At 37.6% G+C, this 20,742-nt stretch overlaps 1 long non-coding RNA gene across 4 annotated transcripts in view; it reads right to left on the bottom strand.

The window, feature by feature from the left end:
* LOC144306393 (uncharacterized) overlaps positions 1-20,534 on the bottom strand; it is a 28,529-nt gene extending 7,995 nt beyond the window's left edge. The window contains exons 1-3 of one of the 4 annotated variants that reach the window (XR_013373471.1): positions 20,430-20,534; positions 19,143-19,297; positions 13,862-14,062 (exon numbers count right to left, since the gene is read on the bottom strand). This is a non-coding gene — a long non-coding RNA (uncharacterized LOC144306393). Of the gene's footprint in view, positions 1-13,861; positions 14,063-19,142; positions 19,298-20,429 lie in introns of those variants that run through there. The other 3 variants (XR_013373468.1, XR_013373469.1, XR_013373470.1) reach the window with 3 other exon arrangements.
* Between the last annotated feature and the right edge of the window lie 208 nt (positions 20,535-20,742).

Genomic DNA, 20,742 nt, shown 5'->3' on the forward strand with positions numbered 1-20,742 from the left:
CTGGGGTTTGGATTGGTATCTTTTATGAGCTGTCAGAAGCCCATACGAAAGCTAACTACCTTTAGCCTACCCTACCTCTATGAGCCAAAATAGCCCTGAAAAATATTTTGGAGGTGAAGTCTTTTCCTTTTGAAATGAGCTTTTTGACAAACTTAAAATAAGTTTTTCTTATGCAATTCATGGACTTTAAACTCAATTTACAGACCTTATTCTCTTTATAAGTCTATCAAATTTTATTAGCAACTTTGAAGGGATTTTTGAATTCAGTTTGGTTATGTTTCCAGATTTAGTTACAATATTTAAGCATTCAGACACTTCAAGTTGCATTTATAAATTTGACATGTTTAAGTTTGTTGTAAAGTATATGTATATGTATTTCAATTGCCCTGACAACAACAACAAAATTTTTCTGAGCGCTTAACTCTTAAACATCATATAATTTCCAATACTAAACTAAACTTAGTGATACTTTAGTTTAAAATCATAAGGCTTTCTTATTTACCTAACTACCTATTTTAAGTTGGAGTTTCAAGGTTGTCATTTAATTAGGTCAGATTCTCTTAGACATCACATCAGTGTGAAATACAAAGTACGATGGAGTATTTTTCAATCTGGAAATGCTAACACTATAATTTTGATCACTTAAAACTTTATATGTTTTTCCTCAAGCTTAAAAGATTCATATACTCTAAAGAAGACAAGTACAATCCTGGTTAGATGAAATTATTTTTGTTAAACATTCTGGCCAGATGTTTACTGCAAAGCTACTCCCCATACTCATTTTTCCTCCCAACATATTATAAAAATTTTCAAATACAGTGTAGAACTAAAAGACTTGTACAATGAGCATTCATATACCCATCAAGATTCTACTATTAACATTTTACTATACTTGTTTTATCTTATATTTATCTTTTACCCATGTCTCTATCCATCAACCATTCCATTTTTGTATTGGTAAATTTTAAGGTAAATTGTAGACATCGATGGACTTCCCCTCATTGCTTCAGCAGGTGTAACATTAGTTAGAATCAATACCCCTGCAGTTTCTTCTTTTGATGTGACATTTCTAATCAGTCAAATGCACAAATTTTAAGTGTATAATCACTAAATCTTGACAAATGATTACACTTGTATAATCAAAACTGTTATTAAGATATAAAATGTTACCACAGCCTTGAAAGTTTCCTGGTGCCATGGCACAGTCAATCTCTGCTTCCACTTGCCGAGACAACCACACATCTGTCTTTTTTCCACCCTAGAGTAGCTACCCCTTTTCTAGAACTTTATATTAGTGAAATTTTCCAGCATGTACTATTTTACAGAAAGCATCTTTCATCCAAGATAATGCTTTTGTGATGCATCCCTATTATTGCACATCTCAGTAGTTTGTTTCTTTTTATTGCTGAGCATGCATGTATCATTATGTACATGCACCAGTTTATGGATTCACTTGTAGATGGATCCTGGACTATTTCCAGGCTTTGGCTATTATGAACAAAGTTGTTGGAAACATTCTTTTATAGGTCTTTTTGTTGATTATTGAGTCCTCTTTAAGATTTACTATGTCATGGTATGCAAAGCTTAAAAAGATATTGGTTTTCTAAATACTTATTACATAATATGTATGAACTTCGATAAGCACCCAACTTCTATCCAGGTTGACTAGTTTTTGCATTTCCTTCACTTGTATGATATGTTGATGTATTTTCCTTTAATTCTAAAAATATCTGAACTTGATAGAATACTACTTTAACTAAAATGTAATCTGTGTTTGATTTAAGAGAATCTTGAGTTCTCTCATATTCTTAAGATTTTACAATTCATAGGGGTATTCAAAATGAAATCCATTGGCTTTATGTGACCTGAATGTCATACCCAACAATCTGTTAATGAAAATAAATATACTTCTGAGAAAAGAAATATTCTAATTTTGAAAAAGGTAAAAATGCTACCTATTTTCACTTGGTCATAGAAGATTTTTATGTTAAAGACTGCTGTTAATCTGTTAGTATCTGTTTTTCCTTTGTTTCTCAATAATAGAACTCCTAATTCTTAGCTGAACAAGGTCCATCCAGAACAAAAATCCCATTTCCCAACCTTTTATGTATTGAGGTGTTTTAAGGTGATTAAATTCCAATCAATAGGATACAAGCTAAAGTGTTGTGTGCAACTCCAGTGAAGAGAGAGGAAATCCAAGCAGAATCAGCTAGTCCAGCTGAGTGGAGGAGGCAGAGATCAGGGTTCCAGAAAGCTGAGGTGGCTGGAATTTGTGAATCAGAATACCCGAGAGGGAACTGCACACATAGGAGAGTTCTGTGGAGCATTGTACTGGAGTCATTTGCTGATTGAGTTCTGCCCCTATGCCTCAATGGTGGCCACACTACATGAGGCTGAGAAAAAAGCCACTAGGAAACAGTTAACAGATTATTTCTGGAGGTCATCACACAGGGATGGGAATAATGTGCATTTTCACCAGCCAGAATGTAGAGATCTCATAATGCAAGGAGTGTCTGCTAGAGTCCTCAGTCTTGATTTGGTAGAGTGACTAAATTAGCCAAGTAAAGCTGCCTCCAAGACCTGACTCAAAAGAAAAAAATCTAACTCAAAAGCTTAAAGGAGTCTAAATGGATAAAACTGATGAAAATAACCTAACAATATGCCAGAACAAAGTGCAGAAATCTTTAAAGAAATAAAACAAAATCTAGGACTCAAAAATGTAAAAAAAAAAAAAAAAGGAAAAATCCAAAATACCTAACATTCAACCACACTCTACTAGGCATGCAATGAAATAGGAAAATATGATCCATAGCCAAGAACAAATATTAATCAATGAAAGCATTCCAAGAAATGATAGAGATGATGGAATTATCAGATAAATATTGTAAAAGAAGTATAATAAATAATTAAATACGGGATGCCTGCGTGGCTCAGTGGTTGAGCATCTGCCTTTGGCTCAGGACATGATTCTGGGATGCCAGGATCAAGTCCCACATCAGGCTCATGGGGAGCCTACTTCTCCCCTGTGTCTCTGCCTCTCTCTCCGTGTCTCTCATGAATAAATAAAATAAAATCTTTAAAAAATAATTAAATGTTATGAATATTCTCAAAGATTTAAAGAAAGGCATGAAAATAATGAGACGAGAAATAGAAAAATACAAAGAAGACCCAAACAGAACTTCTAGATATAAAAAACTACTTTTCATAAAATAAAATGCAGTACTTTTATGAAAACCATGATCAAATATACACTGGAGAGTATTAAACTATGTGTTCCTCCTAAAAATTCAGTGAGTTTGAAGACATAACTATAGAAACTATCCACACTGAAGGAGAGAAAGAAAAAAAGGTTTTTAAGAAAAGTTTTATTTATTTCTTTACAGAGAGAGAGAGAAAGAGAGAGAGCATGAATGGGGGAGGGGCCGAGGGGGAGAGAGAGAGAAGGAGTCTCAAGCAGACTCCCTGCTGAGCATGGAGCCTGATGCAGGGCTCAATCTCACAACCCTGAGATCATGACTTGAGCTGAAATCAAGAGTTGGATGCTTAACTGACTGAGCCACCAGACGCCCCAAGAAAAAAAATTTGAAAAAAAATGAACAGGGATGCCTGGGTGGCTCAGCGGTTAAGTGTCTGCCTTCAATTCAGGGCATGATCCTGGAGTCCCAGGATTGAGTCCCACATCAGGCTCCCTATGAGGAGCCTGCTTCTCCCTCTGCCTACATCTCTGCCTCACTCTCTGTGTGTCTCTCATGAATAAATAAATAAAATCTTTAAAAATTAATAATAAAAAAAAAAGAACAGAAGCGTAGTGTCTTGTGAAAAAACATCAAACAGTCTATCATGTGTATATGGGTCCCTGGAGAAGCAAAACCACAGGGAGAAAAAGAGTAAACATTTTTGAACAAATAACTGAAAAACATTACAAATTTGATAAAAAGTATAAATCTATAGATACAAAAATTAAACAAAAGCTTAAGTAGAATAAGCCTAAAAATAGTCACATCAAGCACATCATATACATTTATCAAAAAACAGTGATAATGAGAAAAGTCATTAAAGCAGCCAGAAAAAAACAAAGACACATTATGTGCAGAGGAACAAAGATAAGAATGACAACTGAATTTCCATCAAACAACGTAAGCCAGAAAATGGTGGAGCAACATTTTTAAAGAATTGAAAAACACAAGCGAAAATCTATCAGTGTCGAAATTTATAGCCAGTAGAAAGCAAGCTGAGAAGCTACTTCCCCTATCCAGCAATCCACCTGCAGATCAGAGGTATCACTGCAAAGAAATGTGCCTCTGTCTCTGCCTCTAGCTCCACAGCAGAAGTGTAGAGATTTTGCTCAGGGAGGGTCAGACCATAAGAATAGATAAGCTGCACAGCTCTCATTAAGCAAACTGACTTTATCCATAATAGAACATAAGGAGGTTCAAGCGTAAGGGCATGGTTGAAATCAACACAGATTTTGGTGGTAAGCAATTAAGAGGAGGATGGTAGCTTCATGATCACAGCAACCCAAGCCACGGACCAGCCAGAAATTTAACAGAGAGGATGGAGAAAGAAAGACCTAAGAGAAGAGCCCTCTTGGGGTCAGAACAAGAGTCAGTGCCTGGGCTTCAATATCCCTCCTGATAAAAGGCCTGAATGTGAACAAATTTGTGACCCAAAATATTGGAACAATAAAGCAATTAGCCAGAAGTTAGTAGAGGCTAATTGCTGTTGTGATATGAAGAGAGGCAGACAAACCAGAAGCTTAACAGAGACGTCAAGGAAAAGACACACTCAAAAAGGGAGCCCTGCTAAAACCACTGTCATCCCCCATGACTGTATGCATGCCCAAGGCAATTTGCTCTGAGAAATTGCAGGAGAAATACACTTCATTAAAATGGTCTAGTCCAATCACTAGATACATAAGAAAATAAAACGAGAAAAGCCCTGGGAGTGGGATGGTATCCACAGTTGCTGAAATATAGGGTCTAAACTGTCCAATTTTTGAAAAAAAAAATACAAGACATGCAAAGAAAGAGAAAAAGTGTCACCCATACAGGGAGTAGAAAGCAGAAAACAGAAACTGCCTTTGAAAGGGTCCAGATGTCAAAAACTTCAAAACAGTTATTATAAATACAAAGAACTAAGAAAACCATGCTTACCCAAGTGAAAGAAAGCATGATAACAACATCTCAGCACATAGAGAGTAAAAATAGGAGGATAGGAATTATTAAAAAACAACAATATAAATTCTGGAGTTAAAAAGTGGGATAGCCAAAATGAAAAAATCCATTAATTATTATTGATGGCTAAAACAGGAGAAAAGGGAATAGAACTTCATAGAAATAACATTTCTATATCTCATGGAATTATCTTAGTATAAATCTCAAGTTAATTCTAATAAGTTAAAATGTATGTTGTAAGCCTAGAGCAATCACTAAGAAAAAGTAAAAAAAAATGTAGTGAAAGATTATGAAAAGAATCAAAATGATACACTAAAAAGTAATGCAAGAACAAAGGATAGAGGCATAAAATATGAAAAATATAGAAAACAAAAAGTAAGAGGGCAGATATAAATACCAGAACAAAATGTAAGTATCAACAATGATATTAAATGTGAATGGAAAAAAAAAAAAAAGAAAGAAAAAATGTGAATGGGCTAAACAATCCATTAAAAAATAGAGATTTTTCAGACTGGATTGGGAAAAATCCCCAGCATCCAACTATTTGGTGTATTCAGGAGACACATGTTAGGTTCAAAGATACAAATAGGCTGAAAGTAAAAGGATATAAAAAGATGTATCACACAAATAGCAACCATAAAAGAACTGGAGAAGCTATATAATCAGACAACATTGACTTTAAGACAACTTATGTTACTAGAGATAATGGGGGCATTTTATAATGATTAAAAGCTTGGCCTATCATGAAGATAAGACAACTACAAATATATACGCCTCTACCAACAGGACCACAAAATACATTAAGCAAAACCTGACAGAATTGAAGGAAGAGTCAATAATGGTTGGAGACTTTAATCCCCTACTTTCAATAATTGATAGAACAACTGGGCACAAGGCCAACAATAAAATTGAAGTCTTGGAACAGTACTATAAATAAATGAGGTCTAAGAGATCACCCGACAACAGCATAGTACTGTTGGAATACACATAGACTATTTTCCAGGATAGCTCATTGCTGATGGGAATTTAAAATAGTGAAGCAAATTTGGAAACAGCCAGGAAATCCTTCAAGTGGTTAAGCATGGGGTTACAAGTTACCATATATGACCATATGTGACCCGGCAATTCCACTCCTATGCATGTACCCAAAATACATGTATATTCAGAAACTTGCACATAAATGCTCATAGAAACTTTGTGCATGTTAGCCAGAAAATGAAAAGAATCCAAATGTCCAATGACTGATGAATGGATAAATAGGATTTAGTCTGTCCATAGAATGGAATATTATTTGGCGGAAAACAAACAGAAGAAGATGGATCAACCTTGAAAACATTTATGCTAAGTGAAAGAAGCCAGTCACAAAAGACCACATGCTGTAAGATTTCATTCATATGAAATGTCCAGAATAGGCAAATCTATTCCCCTCGACTGGTCAGTCATTTGACGAGGTATTAGCTAAAGAGATATAAAGGAGTTTCTTGTGAAGGACTTCATTCTGAAATAAAAGATAAAACTTCTTCAGAAGAAAGACGTTTTCTTCTGTTCTTTTTTTTTTCCCCCTGCCTTAACTTTTTATGTGATACCTGAAACTATAGCAGTCATCTTTTAACCATGAGGCATGAAGCATGGGAATGAAAGCCAACCCACTAGAGATAGAGGAGGAAAGGTGTAGAAAGAACTTGGTCCTTGATAGCCTCAATGAACAACTGAGCCAGAGCTCATGACCATCTCCATCTTACATCTGGTTTTTTTTTTTTTTTTTTTTTTAACATTTTCTTTATTTATTCATGAGAGACACAAAGGGTGAGGCAGAGACACAGGCAGTGGGAGAAGCAGGCTCCGCAGGGAGCCTGATGTGGGACTCGATCCTGGGACTCTGGGATCACGCCCTGAGCCAAAGGCAGATGCTCAACCACTGAGCCACCCAGGTGTCCGCATCCTACGTCTTGTTATATGGAACCATCATTATGCTGGTTTTTTTCCTGTTAGTGGAAGACAAATGCATTCCCAACTGATAAGAAAAGAGAAGGCAAAGGTTTCCATAAGGGAATGGGTAAGAACATTATTTCTTGAAAGTTTTCATTAACCATAGAAAACGGAAACTAATATTTCCTCAATATTGACTTCATACAAGAGATTTTCACGTATGTATACTTTGTTTAATCTTCACAACAATATCATAGGGCGGTTACAATTATCTTCCATTCATAGATGAGGAAAGTCCATAGAGATAAATAACTTGTAGAAAATAATAGCAAGGAGCAGAGAGGAATTCGAACACTAGTTTGACCCTAATGGCTATGCTATTTATATTCTTGTACGCTGCTACTTGTGCTGCTGCCATGTTTTGTGCGTACAACCATGTCTCATCGCTACCTTGTTCATCTCTCAATATTAATTGGTCTTTTCTATCAGGATTCTTTCCTCCCTTCACTTTCCTTTCCTTTAGACAACCCTCTCCAAATTTCTGCCCCATTTTTAATCAGTGTCTTAGCTGAGTCATATAAACTGGGTATTCATTACCTTAGCAACCAGCTCTACCACAGGATCAAATATAAGATCACTTCTGTTACAGAACTTTGAGTACAAAAATATTGGCTTCCAGCAGAAATTATTTTCTTAAAAGTTCAACATCCCTCCTAGAGGAGACTATTCCAAATTAAAATTTAAACAGAAAATGTGTTTTTTTTTTTTTTACTTAAAGTTGTAAATTTGAAAGCAAATTTTATTTTGCTTCATAAAAAATTAATCTTTTTTGTTAGGCATAAGATAAACTCATAGATTTAGAAACTGTAACAGTAAACTAAAGAAAAAATTTACTTATATTTCCACCTCTAACAAATATTTTAAAATATTTTCTTCTAGTCTTTTTGCTATGCTATGCTTAAATTTGCATAGCTGTGATCTCACAATTTCCTTGCGTTTGTACAATTTTGAGTTCTACTTTTTAAATTGTTATATCACCAGTATGTTTATATATGGCAAGTTTGTTCAAGCTATCCATTCCTTCACTTTCTTTTTTAAGCTACCAAACACTTTCTAAATATTTAAGAATGAATCGTAGTCTTCAAAACGCTTCTTAAATAGGAATAATGCCATGATAGAGATTTTATGAATGCATATTTATATTTGCTTATTGACCACACCTGATAGACTCTTCCCTCTGCAACTTAGAGATCTTTAGCTGTCTTTTGTGTTAAACGGCCTTGTATATGGTATAAAGGAGAAAAGAGAATGTAAAACAGGAAAATGAAGATGGACAGAATATAAAAGAGACTGTGATTTTTCATGCAATAACTTTGAGTGCTCTTTACCACAATTGGACCCCAGGACAATTACAGGGAAATGGAGGAACCTCTTTTACTTATTGCTATAATGGCTTAGAAGGGACAATAGAAAGATGAGTCAGAAAATAATCCTTCTTAAAATATGAAGCTCCCTCCATTACCGCATAGCACGTAGTCATCATTTGGTCATGGTGCATGATGTTGAATAAGGAACATTAGGTATTCCTAACTGGTGTGACAAGACTTTGTGGAATTTTTTAGATTTATTTTTCAGAAGAAGATATTTTTACGCAAACTGGAAAAAGGATTGAATATGGATTGTGTTTGTATGTGGATGTGTATGCATGCCCATGGGGATTCCTACAGTAATTGATTTGAATGTTGTGTGTATAGGAATTGGTGACTGAGACCCTTCTCCCCTTTAGTATTCATATGCAGATTATGGCCCATGATGAATGTTAATAACGTTGTAGTAGTTACCCATTTAGTTAACAACCATACATACATACCTGTGCATTTTCCCAGATACTCACCTATATATATTTAAATATAATTACACATATAGTTATATATGTATTAAATAATATGTGCTACATGTAATTCATGCTATTTCCATTATAGCACACTGATTTTTAAAAGTTAGTCACTGCTACCCTGTCACTGAATCAAGTTAATTAACATGCAGAAATTTGGGGATAGAAAGGATCTTGACTTACTCATGAATGGGGAAGTACTTGATGGGAATATAGAAATGATCTCGACTTACTCAGGAACAGGGAAGTATTTGCTGAATAAATTGAGTGAAGTAATAAACTCTAAAATAATAAAAATTATTTATTAAGCTGATTTTTAAAGCTTCATTCCTGTATCTTTGTACTTATAATTGCAAAATAATCTCCTGAATATCTGTAGACTCTGAGCAGATAGATAAGAGACAAGGGTAGAGAAAAGTTAATAAGAATAACTCATGGCTGCTCAGGGAGGAGCAGCTGGCAGAGAGTGTTCATCACATGATTATTATACTCAGAAGGTCCACATTCCTTGTCAGCATTCCCACTAAAAGGGCTCAATATAAAGCAGGAGGGATGGGGGATCCATGGGTGGCTCAGCAGTTTGGCACCTGCCTTCGGCCCAGGGCATGATCCCAGAGTCCCGGGATCGAGTCCCGCAGTTGGGCTCCCTACATGGAACCTGCTTCTCCTTCTGCCTGTGTCTCTGTATCTCTGTCTCTGTCTCTCTCTCTCTCTCTCTCATGAATAAATAAACAAAATCTTTAAAAATAAATAAATAAATAAAGCAGGAGGGAGAGAAGAAAAGGAGGGAAGTCCTCTGTGTCACACCATGATCTCCTAATGTCCTGTGAAAGGGATTCACCTGTTTCTGGTTGGCAATCCGATAGTTTTGCTTCAACTTTTTTCCCCACCTTCCACCTACCAACTTTCCCCTCAGAGCTCTGTACCTGCTTCTGCTTTCCAAGGTGGGTAATGGAACCCATACATCTGCATTGGTCCCTTGTGGTGACTGTGATGGGTAGCTCACCTCGTGCCTCTCATCATCTGAATTTGAAACAACCCCCAACTTCTTCCTTCCTTCCTTGAATTCTCTCCACCTTTGATCACTCATCACACCTTATTTTTTTAAATTTCCCTTGAGATTTCCTCTTTCACCCATGGATTGTTGAGCAGTGTGCTGTTTAGCTTATGGGTCTTAGATTTTTCCATTATCTTCTTATTGATTTAGTTGATTCCCTTATGCATAGAGAACATACTGCATGTGATTTCATGGCTTACCTGCCTCCTATTCACACCATTGGTGAAGGAGGGATTCCTACCCTAGGATTTAGGGGATAGCCAAACGCATGATACTGGACACTGGATGGATGAGAAGATGAAACTGACAGCAGTTTGTTAATCATATATACTCACAGCCTGGAAGGAGGAAAACATTGCACACCAAGCGGGGCTGCATGGGGGTTAAATTCAGGAACAGTGTAAACAACCAGTGGCTGTGGGAGGCAGGCTTTGTAGTATCAAGAGGATGAGGTGCTTGCCACAAAAGAATGTGATTGATTGAAAGTGATTGTTTGAATAATTCCGTGGCAGGCAAGGAACTGAAACCTGCTACTCAGGGATATGCAGAATTGCAGCTGTTCCCCTCGATAAGGAGGGTTGTTTAGCTGGGGGATCTTATCCACAATAACAGAGTAGGGAGGGGAACTTGTGGTCAGGCCGAATGAGGCTTTCTCGATTTCACCAGATGTCAAAGCAGAACATAAAATTGGACCGTAGTTTTAGGTCTGACACACCACATTTTGATCATTTCATATTTGTTGAGGCTTGTTTTATGGCTCAGGATATAGTCTATCATGATCCATGTTCCACAGACATTTGAAATGTGTATTCTGTTGTTATCAGGTGGAGTGTTTTATAGATGTCAATTAGATTTTGTTGGTTGATGGTATTGTGGAGTTCATCAGTATCTGCTGATTTTCTGTCTAGTTGTTTTATTTTTTGAGAAGTACTGAAGCCTCTACCTATAATTGTGGATTTTTTTCTTTCTCCTTTTAATTCTATCACTTTTTGCTTTACCTATTTTGCAGTTCTGCTGTTTGGTGCAGACACATTAAAGATTATTATGTCTTCTTGTTGGCTTGAAACTTTTATCATTATAAATATCCTTTTCTATCTCTGGAATATTTTTTTGTTCTACATTCTACTTTATATGACATGAATATAGCTACTTCTGCTTTTTAAAAATATTTATATGATGTATCTTTTTTTCCATCATTTTACTTTCAACGTGTCTAATACCAATACATTTGAAGTAACTTTCTGGCAGGTTGCATATACTTGGGTAAAGTTTTTATTCACTCTATCAGTCTCTGTCCTTTCATTGGTAGACTTTGACCATTTACATTTAATGTGATTGTTGGCATGCAAGGGTTTCAGTTTGGCATTTAAATTTTTGTTTTCTGTTTGTTTTCTCTGTTTTCATTTCTGTTTACTTTTTTCCTGGATTCCTCTGGGTTACTTGAACATTTTTTAAAAATTCATTTTATTTATAGTATTTATGAGTGTATCTCTATAAAACTTTTTAGTGCTTGTCCAAGGTACAACAGTACACATATAATACACATAACTGGCATCACCATTTTACCAGTTTGAGTGAAGTATAGAAATCTTATCTTCTTTTACATTCCTTTACCCAACCCTATATATAATTATCATAAATATTTCCTCCATGTATATTTAGAATTATATGAAACTGTGTCATATTTTTTTCTTTCAACCCTCAAACATGATTTAGAGGACTTAAGAGAAGAAAAGTCTAAAGTCTACTGCATTTGCCTGTGTTTTTGCTCACTGTTTTTTTCTTCTTTCCTGACATTCCGTGATTCATTCTTTTATTTGGTCTCTGTTCAAAGAGCTTCTTTTAGCCATTCTTTTAGGGTGAGTATGCTGGCAACAAATTCTTTTAATTTTTCCTTAGCTGAGACTGTCTTAATTTCCCTTTCATTCCTTAAAATATTTTCTCTAGAGATAGGATTCTGTGTTGACAGTTCTTTACTTTCAGTGCTTGTGAAATGTGCCAATTCCTTCTGGCCTCCTCAGTTTATGGTGAGAAATGTATCATTCAAATTATGCTTCCCTTATAGGTAAGGAGTTATTCTCTTTTCTGGAGTCTGTAGGTTTATGTCTTTTGCAGAAGTTTGAAAGTTTGCAGCCATTATTTCCATGAGTATTTTTTCAGTCCCACCTCTTTTTCTTCTCTTTCTAGGATTCCAATAACACAAATGTTAGCTCTCCTGTAATAGCCCCACAGATCCTTGTTTTGCTCATTTTTTTCTCAGTGTATTTTCAGGTTTAAGATTGGGTGATTTCGTTTTCATCTTCAAGTGCACTGATTCTTTCTTATGCCCCCTCCATTAAGTTTTTCTCATTGGAGTTACTATATTTTCAGTTCTAAAAGTCTCCATTTTATATCCACTTTATGTCTCCCATTTCTTTGTTGGAATTTTCTATTTCTTTGCTGAGACTCGATTTTTTTCAATTGTTTTAATGTTCTTAATTCCATATTGTTGAGTTTTTATGATGGCTACTTGAAAATCTTTGTCAAATAATTTTCACATCTCTACCATTTTAGTGTTGGAATCTATTGATTGTATTATTTTTTCTTTCTTAAATTCAGCATGAGAGCTTTCTTGTTCTTGGTATGATGAGTGACTTCAGATTGAAACTGACATTTTGTGTATTATGATATTGGGATCTTATTTAAACCTTTTATTTTAGTGGGCTTTTTTTCTGACACCACTTTGGGAAGGGAGGAAGGTCTCCTTGTACCTGCAGGTGGGCATACAAGTCCAATTTTTCCACTCAGCCTATACTGACATGCAAGGGAAGAGACTTCTCATGATTGCTGGATTGATGAGAGTTCTGGATTCCACACATAACTTTTGGGTTAGGAGTGCCTCATTACTGCTCCCCATGAGATTTCCACTGCCACCCTGGAGGAGGGTGGTCTCATTAGTATTGGGTGATAGTAAAAGTCCTGACTCTTCACTGGGCTTCCTCTGATACCACCCAATGAAGAAAGTGGAAGAGTGTCTTGTTACTACAGGATGGGGTTGGAAGTCTAGGCTCCCCATATGGTCTACACTGATACCCCAAGGGTGTCACTCAGTACTGCCCATTGGGGATTAAAGTACTGGCTTCCTACTGAAACTTCTCTGCCGTCACCCTTGCAGGTTGTTGGAACATTTCATTATAGCTTGACAAAGATGGAAATCTAGGTTCTCAACTTAACCTTTGCTGGTGGGTATGGGGTGTGGCCACAGTTTTTGTTCCACTCTGTGGTATTTGGCTATAGTAGAGTGGTTTTTTCCTAAAAGTTTCCTATCTTGCTAGAGTGCCTCTTTTCTGATCGTTTGCCTTAAGAGATTAGAATTTTGGGGAGGCTTTAAAAAAACTACTCAGTGACATTTCTGGGTTGTTGGCTTTTGGGACACATATGTCAAATAGAAAACCTAGGGAACTTACCACCATGCCATTTCTCAGATCTTGAGCTCCCAGCTAGTGTGCCTCTTCTCTCTATCTTTTAGGATCTCCTTATGTTTGTTTCATAAATAATGCCTAGGGTTTTTAGTTGTATTTAGTGGGAGGAAGAGAGAAAATTATGTCTGCTCTATCTTTTGTAAATGAAAGTGCCCCCAGCAAGTCTTTTTGATTCTACTACCTAATTACAGGAAATCTCTGACGTTTCATGAGCATTTGTATGAATGAGTTCTGGTTCTTGAATACATAATTATAACACAGCATGCTACAAAATATACCTCATATTTTAATGTTTTGAAGTATTATGTATTATGCATATCTGTATTATATACAAAATACCATAAAATGTAGTATATGTTATTATTTATTACATATATAAAATAATAATAGTAATACAAAATGCACTATTGTGGAAGGTATAAAAAGAAGTTACTGGGAGGTGTCCTGCCATGGAAAGCATGATGTCTGAGGGCCGCAGCTGATTCTCTATGGATCCACCACCACATTTTAACCAAGGCCATGCTCCTTGTGGGCTGTTCCCAGCCATCTATTGAAGACAGGGGAAATACTCATGCAGACACATTCTTGTGATACTTCGGACTCTTTTGATCTATGACATTGACTCAAAGATAGCCTGACTGAACCTTTCTTGGAACTTGAATTCTAATTCTAAAACTCTTCCTACTCAGTTTGCCTTTCTTTTCTCTCACCTCCTCATTTGTGTACAGTGTTTGAAGACTCTGTCTACCCTAGTTCTCTTTTCCTTTCTTCTTCACAGGCATTTCCCTTGTTCACTCTGGCACTTTTCTTTTTCTTTTTCTTTTTTTTTTGGAGAACCCAAGTGTTTTATATATCTAGATCTAAATCTATAACCTAAATCTAGATATAAGTATAGAAATAGATGTTTTCTACCTACATAATGCTGTATAATACATAACACTGGGTAGGGAGCCTGGGTGGCTCAGTTAAGTGTCTACCTTCAGCTCAGGTCATGATCCCAGAGTCCTGGGATCGAGCCCCATGTGGGCTCCCTGCTCAGTGGGGAAACCTTTTTTTCCCTCTGCCCCCTCCCCCACTCATGTGCGCTCTCTCTCTCTCTCTCTCAAATAAATAAATTTTTTAAAAAATACATAGCACTATGTATAAAAGTACATGTGTTTTGCAGGACAATTGGATAATCACCAAGTATTATTGATACAGCAGTTTTGGAGGGGGTAGCAGAGGCAATGTGGCTCACCCATAGCCCAGCAGCTATTTCTCATATATCACCCCAGAGCATGGTCCAAATTCATGCCCTCACAATATTACAAATTCTCATGTCATCAACTTCACAGCTAATTGTAATTTTTGAAACAACAAAGGTCTATACAGCATTGCCCAGTAGTAAATACATCTTTTACCTTCAATGTCCAGTAAACTAGCCACTAGCCACTTATTGAGCACTTGATATATGGCTAGCATGTCTAATAGAAATTTCAGTATTATATCAATTTTAATAATTTAAATTTGAACTTAAATAACCACATGTGGCTTAAGCTACCATTTGAATAGTGTAGGCTATAGTGTTTCACAGATACTTATCCTGCCTCCTTCCCTATGATCACTGACTGAGGTCAGGCCTTCATCCTCATGAGCCTCGACTATTCAACGATAGCTTTGTAAATCGTGTCCACGTTTCTCCTCTCCTAATGCTCACTTAACTTCTCAGTTGCCAGTATGGCATTTGTTCTAAAACACAAAATCATGTCACTTCCCTAATACAAAAACATCCCTGAGGCAAGGGATTGTGACTTACTCAATTGCTTAATTTTGTGCCTTTTTGCTACCCCTGGGACTGTACATACCTGGCAGCTGTTATGCCTGATAAATGGCTATTGGGAGAAAAATGAACATATTTTAACAGCAGGGCATTCTGCTTGCCTTACATTACCTTAATGTGGGGTATTTAGGGACATGTGGCAAAATAATGAAGGTGTATTTTCAGAAAGTGATCTAAAACATTCCCTCACCCTCACCTGCCCCCAGTTTTCTCACTCTCGCCCCCAAATGCACAATCTTTATGAAACTTATTACATTCTGGTGAGTAGACCATCTCCTCGAGCATCCACTAACTGTTATCAACACAATGGTGAGAGGGAAGAAACAAATTTCTGGACCTCTCCCAAAGTGACCCACTGTGAAACATCACTGGGGTTAAAAGCTAAAAAATGAGATTCTCAAGAAGGAAAAATCACACTTATGAAACATTAGATGCCATTTTTCAACCCAGTGAATCATTTCATTAACAAATCCATTGTTTTCTTAGTAAAGCTTTTTCCTTTCTTCATAAGGCAAAACAAGACTAGAAGGAAAACTGTCAATAGCAAAGCTTATTTAATTCAGATGTGAGCTTTGTCATAAAAAATATTTTGAGTATTAGCAGTATTCCTGTGTCGTAGGGACAAACACACACACATAACCAGCTTTTGTATTCAACGTCTGTTTGAATACAGCAGGTTCTCAGATGCATGCAAGCATTTTTCTTCCCTCCTCCCCTCCAGCAGCCTCCCGTCTTCATGCCATCAGTGGATCTTTACACCAGACAACACTCCCTCCCTCTGATCACAGTCTTCTCTATGGGAGATGCACTTGGTTTCTCAGCTCAGTGAACTCTCCCTGTTTCAGGGAGAAAGATTTAATTGCAGGGTTTCACATTTTCAAAGAAAATGTTTAGACTGGGAGGGATCAGCCATATTAGAGAAATGTGGTTTGTTCAAAATAAGTGGCATAAATCCTCTGCCTTTTGCTGGCAGAAAACTCAGGAAGAAACTCTGGCTATTATGGAAATAATCCGTATTTGATTACTTTTTTCCCCCCCAAACAAGTGCTTGATTCCCTTGGAATCCAGTTGTTAGGCTTGTTGCATGGTCAAATAAATCTGCAATGGCATATGTGGTTCCCGTGCATGTGATAAGATAATCCCGTAACTTACTTGCTGTAAGGTTGGCTCCTAAATATTTTTGCACACAGCCATAACATTTAATTATTTTGCAACTTGAAGTTATGACTCTGACTACTCTAAATCCTTTGCCTTGCTTTATCATTAGTGACAAAGTTGTACTGTTTTAATTCAGCTCAGGCCTGAGAGATGACATGATGATGATGATGATGCTTGACCCCTTCTTGCCTAGAGGCTAAAGATGTCACTTGTCTAATAACGCTGACTATAAATTGCAGGGAGTCAGATTCCCCCCTGAGGTGGCCTGTGTACAGGGGACACCCCACACAAAGTGGCTAGAAACACCACCATCTATAATTATACAGCAGGCCTTCACCTTCCATTCTGGTACATCAACATGTGCGTGTCACTAGCTTTATGCTCCAGTTCAAAGCACAGAATTTCCCCACTTGGCTCTCCTACCCTCCTTTAATTTCAGGTTGAGGCTGCACAGCAAAGCTCCTGTCCTCTGCCTCCTTTAAATAAAGCCTAACGGAAGTTCCCTTCCTCCTCTGTTATAAACCGGATGTGCTTATTGGCAGGCTGAAGCATGTAATACAGCCATGTATACATTTATTTCCGATGCAAATGTCTTTACTTAGCACATTTTGAGGAGAGCAAACTGTTGCATAAGGCAGATTAATGATTTCCTTGTCAATGGGACAGTGATGTAGAAAGTTTGTAATAAAGGGCGGATGCATAAAATCTCTGCATCCTTGAAAAAAGCCAGATACAAGAGTCATACTGTCTGATTCCATTAGTACAGAGTTCAAAACAAGGAGAAAGAACTCCAGGCGGTGTTGGAAGTCGGATTAGTGGTTCCTCCTGAGGGGCTGGGCTGGGAGAGGGCATGAGAAGGGCTGCTGGGTGCTGAGTGTCCTGTTTCTGGATCTGAATTATAGTCCTGGGGGTGTGGTGACTTTGTGACAAGTGTATGGAGCTGTATATACTTACCATATGTACACTCTCTGTTTTGATGACATACTTTAACCAGAGCTTCACATTTACACTAAAATTAGGCTGCAGAGGTTCACCATACAGGTCATCAGAATAGCATTTGAGGGTTTGCATCGAAGAGGGCCTAGGTTCAGAGCACAGGATTCTATTGCTGTTTTACTTCCATGTCTCATGACTACTAAACGCCAAAATGCGACACTCTCAGTGACCCATCACAGTACTTTTTCTGAGAACGTGAGCTGATAGCTTGTTTTCCTGGCACACGAGCATGAATAAAAACTGCAATGAATTCTCTAAAAAGTACTCTCTAGCTTAGATAGCTCCAGGAATACATAAGGGCCTCCGCCTACCAAGAGAACTGTTTTAAAGAGTGCTTCCAGCCACCCCCAACCCAACTGCTGTCAAACAGTCGAGCTGAAGGGGAAAAACCCACGAGCAGGAAGTCACAAAGCATGGGTAATGATATTTACTCAGAGCCGGATTCACATCCTACTTAACTCCACGGGAATTCTCAACAGTTGGTCTTGACGACTCCAGCAATTCTGAGGCTCATTAACCTATTTGCAGGTGCTCTGCTTTCTGAGCTGCCTGTGTTCCGAGAAGAAAAAAAACAACAACAAAAAACATCCTCCAAACTCTGACACAGCCTGCCCCCTCAGTTCAGAGGTAATCATGACGTTGTTCAGGCCTCTTAGATGGGAAATGAAAGCTTTGGGTGATTCTGAAGTGGTGAGTTTTAAAATGAGTAATCCCATCAAGCGTTTGGTGTGAACCTCACTATGATTGGAGAGAAACATGGTGTGTAATTCGTCTTCTTGAGTGGTTGGGTAAGCCCTTCTAGGCTGTACTAAATGGGTTAGGCTGTGCTAAAAATGTCCAGATTTCTAGACCATTTAGAATAGACAAAAGAGAACTGGAGCATTTCCTCACATCCTTCCTTTATTTCTTTGGACACATGTCTGTATTTTTCTGCTGAATTGCAAAGTAGGAGCCCTGAGTTATATTGTTCTGCCCAATCGGGCTAAGCCCTGGGGACCCAGGCAACTCTTGTTCAGTGGCTTCTCTTATGGGTTGTCTTTGAGAACCACATTATTCTCAAAATGAAAGGACTGCAAAAATATTTTGCTGGGTGCACTCCTTTTTGAGACATTTTAGGATTTGCAAATTGCTCTAAACCCCTTTTTCTATAAAAGAAGCCTTGAGGTCACCCTTCCTAGTAGGGTCTCTGCTATACAAGAGCTTTGTTATAACAAGGTCTTTCCCAGGATTCACAGGAATGAACTCCTTGGACAGAGGCCAAGATGAGCCTGCCTTAAACTAACATCTATGCTGCCCAGAGTAGGATTGGAAGCAGACTCTTGGATATTAATCGCCATTCTGTTCTATTTCCAAATATGTCCTTTCTGAGAATTGCCTTACAAATAACCCCTCTCTCAGGATTATTGAAGAGCTAACTGTTTTGATATCGTAAAGTCGGAAGCTTACCCGAAAAATGTATGGGTAGAAGTTTGGAGCATCCAGGACAAATCATTGGGTCATATTTTTTGTGGGCTTGGAGGGAGAATGGTCAACCATTCTGTCTTTTTTGGGGGGAAAGATGCATTCTATCTAATAGCAGAGCAAGGATTGGGGCACCGGTTTGCTGAGTTCTATTCTGACACCAACTTCAGACCCCACCTTGCTGCATACTTACTGTTGCAAAACCAACTCCCATTGATCTTCTGGAAGCTGGGGTAAATGATTGACAGATCCTGCGCCATCACAGCATCAGAGGTTAACTCCAGTGACACGTATGAAGGTAGCATTGCACTGTCTTGGCATTTTTCTGACGCTGTTCTGCAAAGATTCCTTATTGGATCAACAGAAACATTGAGAAGCTAGGAGGCTAATTTTCTGCTGTTATGCCTTCATGCTGGCCTCTTAGGACTACTTTCTTTATGTGATACTGACCCTACGTCCAGAACAATAACTTTTAATGTATTTAGCAGCACCAATTAAAGCAGAGGAGATGGAGAAATGTTTCTCTCACCAAGAGAGATAGCTTTTGTTTTGCTCTAGAAGACAGTCTGAAATAGATTTCATCCGCTTTGCACTTTAAGGGGTATAATTTGAGTTTGACGGTACGAATAGAGCTTCCATTAGGAAGGGTAAAGTTCAAGGTCTGTGCTGAGGAGAAAATAACTGTGTATCTAGCAGGATGGCCTTGCTTAGAAAGACGAGAGAAATGACATATATGATGTTGTGACTGAAGGCCCAAGGAACATAATAACTGACACTCCCTACCTACACCACCCAAAGACCCATGTGGCTGAGTGAATCAGCATTCCTATCTACTGAGCTCACTGCCTCCTCTGTGGCCATAAATAGAACTTTTGGGTCTTTGGCACTTGTAATATAGACTAGTTATTATCCATTTATTGGATCCATTGACTATGTGGACCTATCTGAAGTAGCTGTACTCAGTTAGATAAAAAAATAAATTAATACTGCCTTCAGATGAAATAACTTTTGTTTGGAGCTAAAACAAAACCTTTAGGTCACCTCAACATAAAAAAAAGCCTTTATAAAGACCTGTAAATAGAGTATAATCTGACCCCAGTGATCTCCCCTCACATTCTTCCTTGTCCTGGCAATCATAGCGCCCTTATGGGTCCTTAAATACTCCAAGTACGTCCCTTCCCATGGGTTCTAGTTGCCCCTGTTGCTGCCTCTACATGGAATATCCCTCACAACCCCCGTACTTATCTGGCTCATTTTTTTCACTTCCTTTAATTCTTTGCTCAAATGTAACCTCAGTGAGGACTTCTCTGCCCACCAATTTCAAATCACAGAACCTCCTCCAGCAATTCCACTTCCCCTATTCCTACTGAAAATGGGATTGCACTCATCTCTACAATGTGCTCTAATTTTTCTCCAGAGCATATTCCATATTCTAAAACAATATAAAACTTAATCACTATGTCTACTTTAAATTGCTTACCTTTTCCCCACTAGAATTTGAAGCTATCAGAAAAGCAGAGATGGTTGTTCGTTTTGTCCACTGCTGAGTCTGCAGGAAGTAGAATGGTGCCCTACACAGAGCCATTGCTCAGTAAATATTCATCGAATGAATGATTAAGCCAATGGTTCAATCTGCTGGAGCACTGGAGAGGAATTTGGTATATAGAAAACTAAGCAATAAAAAAGTGAGTTTATCACTATCATTGCCTGAAAAAGGAAACATAATCTCGGCTCAGAAATTAACCATATTTGTATAGTCAAAACAATGTAAGTGTTGAGCATTGATTAGATAA

This window comes from Canis aureus, chromosome 37 (genome assembly GCF_053574225.1).
Source record: "Canis aureus isolate CA01 chromosome 37, VMU_Caureus_v.1.0, whole genome shotgun sequence".
NCBI lineage: Eukaryota > Metazoa > Chordata > Mammalia > Carnivora > Canidae > Canis > Canis aureus.